General features: G+C 32.5%; 1 pseudogene across 1 annotated transcript; it reads right to left on the reverse strand.

The window, feature by feature from the left end:
- Positions 1 to 235: 235 nt before the first annotated feature.
- Positions 236 to 4,483, reverse strand: LOC137826427 (uncharacterized; annotated as a pseudogene). Its single transcript, XR_016515207.1, has 6 exons — positions 4,347 to 4,483; positions 3,604 to 3,713; positions 2,604 to 2,749; positions 1,997 to 2,194; positions 1,126 to 1,185; positions 236 to 661 (listed from the first exon to the last, which is right to left on the reverse strand). The product of XR_016515207.1 is annotated as an uncharacterized LOC137826427 (transcript).
- Between the last annotated feature and the right edge of the window lie 68 nt (positions 4,484 to 4,551).

Consider the following 4,551-nt stretch of genomic DNA (forward strand, 5'->3'; position numbering starts at 1 on the left):
ACAAATACACATTCAAAGCACATATGGATAAAAGGAATTTAGTTCCTATATAAAAATGAGAACATGTGTAAATTAAGAATATATATATATATATATATATATATATATATATATATATATATCTTAAAATTTAAAGTAAATTAAATTAATGCAGGAGTTTATTTCAAATCAAAGGTGGTCACCCTCACTTTCTTTCACAATAATATTAGCAGCTCAAAATAATTGCATTTAGAACTTTAACCTGGACACCACAAAAATATATCGGTTCTCTTTAGAGAAACTGCTTGTAAACATCAAATTATGTATTGTCAAATAATCAAACATGCATGAGCATCACAACCGCTACATAGAAAGTCTTGAATTCTTCAATGATATATGCAGACACATAATTAGATATACTGTATTGAAAATTTTACACTGATAATGTATCAACTTTTACTCTCTCTCAATGTGTTGTTATGTATATGGCAATCTTCTGCAGCAAGTGCACCACAAATCTGTTAGAACGTTGTTTCCATAAGAGTCTTAAAGAAAGGCTTGTTGGCCAGCCACTGTTGAAGATTTGCAGGACATATACTGCAGTGCACATGTCTGTGCTTTCCAGGAATCTCTGTGCACTGTCAAAAACCAAGGGTCCATTCTCCAAAACCATTCTTGTACACTGCAAACAATTTGGAGGATAAATAAAAAAAATCAAAGTCAAAATGGAATTAGGAAAATTATGTTCTTGTGCACTTTCTACTCAACAACACTGCAAAATTCTTATTTGTGCACATACATAGGCCTAGTTCATAATGTACATTATAACTTGGTCAATCCAGATCCTATAATCACTATCCTTAACGTGAAGAAAATCCTTCCTATCAGTATCTGAAGATAATTGTTTAGAATTTGTTTCTCTGGAGGTGCAATGATAATGCAGAAATAAATTTTCTGTTTCACATTAGAGTCAATAGTTGATGATAAGGAGGTTGGCAAAGTTCATATCATTGCAAGGAAATTAATCACCGGAGTTCAAGCATGATAGTATCTAATTTGTTCAATAAGATAAAAGTTGGGAATTGAAACTTCATATGAGTTAATACAAATTGAGGAAAATGGAGGAATTAGCCAGATTTTGCTCACCTTATTTGCATACTTCTCCACTGAGTTGCACACCTTCAGTGTTGTCTCAATTATCTCTAGCTGACATTTTAAAATAAATGTTTAGCAGTTTTTTCAACAAAACATCATCGAAATCAAGCAGAATGATATTTCATACCAATAGTTAAAAAAACTTAAACAATTGTAATAGGCTTAAGACATTCAAAGGGTCAAAGCAAAGGTATTAGACTTTTGAGAGAACCAAAACTGTAGAAAATCTATCTGTATATCTTATCCTTCTTGATAAAAATAAAGTATTTTAAATGAGAACATTTTTTAAAATAATTATTGATTGACAGTTTTCAATTTTTTTTGAAATATATTACTTATTTTTAATTTTGAAATTTCATTTAAAAAACTTATTTCTCATTCAACTCAAGTCACCCTCCTTTCATCTGTATCTTTGTACTCATTTCTAAATATATATAAACTATGGATTCAAAAATATAGTTTTTATATAAAAAAATAAACATGTACTTTTGTGTACTACATGTGCTAAAATACTAGGTTATATGTATTTTTCCTGTTTTTCCACCTATACATTCATATGCTGCTGCACCAACATTATAATCAAAATTCTTTTGATATGGCTGCAACTATAGATTTTCTAAATTAAAAGAAAGTATAATTTGCAATGAAATCTCCATGCAATCATTTAACACCCGTCAAACTTTTGTGGTGGATGAAAACCTTGTACAACTAGAAACTAATTTAATTTCATTTTTTGCTGGTAAAAAAAAAAAAAAACTAGAAACTATAGAAAAAGTTTGCTCATATCAGGACACAGATGAAGTAACATTTCACACCACAGTGCCAAACTTCATTTTAGTAGCAGAAAGATGAAATTACATACCTTAGTATCACTATCTTTCAACTTAGCTAATAGAGTTGAAACAGTATCTTTGCAAAAGCCACAGCTATCTTCTTGAACTTGTGAGGAAATATATGAAATGAGATGACAGATATTGATCTTGTTGCAGAAGTCTTCAGGCTGAATTGTAGCCATTTCTAAGAAGAAAAGAGGAGCATAATAGTCCACCAAAATAATGCACTGTGCAATACAGAAGAAACAGAGGAATAAATTTAGGATATGATCAATTGTAATTCATTCATTTATGATATGCTTCCTTTGAAGTCCAAAGTGTCTTTATGGTAGTCTGACCAAGAGAGTATTGTCTTGATGACACACAATTTGTACAAGTTTCAACAAGTTAGCTAATTCATTGGACATCAAAACTGAGCTTGGTTATTATTTATATGACTAGTATGTGGCCATCCACCGAATGGACTAACAGGAACAAGATATAGGCACCAAAACATGCATTGAGATTGAAGAGGGTGGCAACAATGTTGATTAAACATTTGAGAGTATAGTGAACATTAAATTTGATGTTTTTCATCAACTGAGAACAACTACGACATCTAAAACAAAAACACAAGAGATCCAGAAAATGACCAACCTTCTGATGAAGGCGGGGAAGCTGGTGGCAAGTGTTGTGGAGGATATCAATGATCTCTTGCTGGGTCTTGTTTCCATTTAGATAATTGAGTGCCTTGGCAGTATATTCCTCACAAAGTGCACAAGCGTCTGGTTTTCTGATTAGTTCTGCAATTTGAAAATAGATCAACAAGATTATTTATGCCACATTAGCGTTTCAAACTACATTTGAAAGAATTATTTAAAGCAGTTTCTTAGATATGCACATGATGCTCAATCAACCTACATGGTTCAGTGGACTAACGAAAACTAGCAAGTATTTCAAATGGACTAGTGTTTTTGAAAAATTGGGCCATTAGTTTTAAGCCTGAGAAGAGTGTTTAGAATAAAATTCTTCACTTACACTATTTTGTTGGGAGATGCAAATCATGGAGTATAGGAACATCCATCACTTAATACACACAACACAAGTCCTTAACAAAAGTATTTTGAGAACATTCAAGCCCTTTAATCTTCAAATCCCGGTTTGTCATTAGCTTTTTACCCTCTTCGTTTCTGAGGGGAACTAACAGCTGATGTTTCTACTAAGACTTTTTTATGAAATGCCTAATTTGAGGAAGGTCACTGAAGTTTACATGGTTGACCTATAGTACTATCGCTTCAATACATCAACCCATTTTCTTGTCACTGGTCTCATTTTATATTATCCCACAAAATTAGTATACCTCAATAATTTCACTACAAATTTTTCATACCACCCTTTATTTCAATCTGATCATACTTTTTGACAATTGACAAGTGTCAATGCCAGCATTTGTTTTAAGTGTTGGTTAATCTATGCTTAACCTAGCTGCCACTTTCACGTTCACCAAAGCAATAGACTAAAAATGGGGGATTGAAAATGTCATCTACAATACATGCCTCCACTTAATTAACTTCCTAATAAGGATAGTAAAAAAGCAAAGAAAATGAATAATGAAATTAGTGAAAAAGTTCTCAAAAGACAGAGTTTGCTGTATTACTGATGAAGTGATCACGGTTAGCCAGTTCTCTTGCATCACAAACCCAGGCAGCACCCAATACAAGAAGAAACAAGAGTGTCATTCTCCCCTCCATGGTTCCTATAACAAAACTTTTTTCAAAAATGATAACATCCATCAGGGAAAAAGTTGAAATTAATTAAATTTCAGGGCTATTATAAAGAACACCATTTCTGAAAAACATATCAAAACATGATGTTATTTGATAGAACATAGGTGAACACACTGAATATAATTTACTTAGACACCAGTAAGAATATATATCATATTTGTTGTTAGCACAAAGGTGAACACACAGAAGCAGAAAATGGCGTGCTAAGAGTTAAGACCATAAATCTTTATGCAGTGAAACTCTTGAATCACCTCAGTACTTCAAAAGTTACAAGGCACAGCTCTGAGTTTGATATAATGAAGCCAAAAAAACATAAAATTCAGTTCATGCACCCCCGAGAAAAGAAAATCCTGATGGAGAATAATTTTGTCAGCAATGGTCAACCATAAACCAATGATCAGAAGTGAAAAAGAACCAGAAAATTGAATCTGGCCGAACCATATTGTTATCCAACACAGATAAGATAACAACCTATAATAGTTGAATGCCTGACATGATATGGGGGGAGACTAGCGAGAAAACATTAATTTCGAGGACTAGAGGGTGATAATGTTGGAAAAAACGGGTAATTTTCCCACTAAAACAGAGGAATAATAAAAGAGAAAAAACACACCAGAAAATGGTTCACGAAGTTCAGCCAATTTAACCTAATCTCCAAACAGTCCAATTTTATTGGAGGAGAGTTTAATTTATAACCCTCAAACCTCCTTTCCAAACAATGAACCCACCAATGTGGGACTTGGGATTAAGCCAAAATCAACAAATAACTAAAGAGAGAAAAAATACTAAATTTCTTAGTGGTTTACATTAGAAACAAA

This window comes from Phaseolus vulgaris, chromosome 8 (genome assembly GCF_051622355.1).
Source record: "Phaseolus vulgaris cultivar YP4 chromosome 8, ASM5162235v1, whole genome shotgun sequence".
Classification (NCBI taxonomy): Eukaryota; Viridiplantae; Streptophyta; class Magnoliopsida; order Fabales; family Fabaceae; genus Phaseolus; species Phaseolus vulgaris.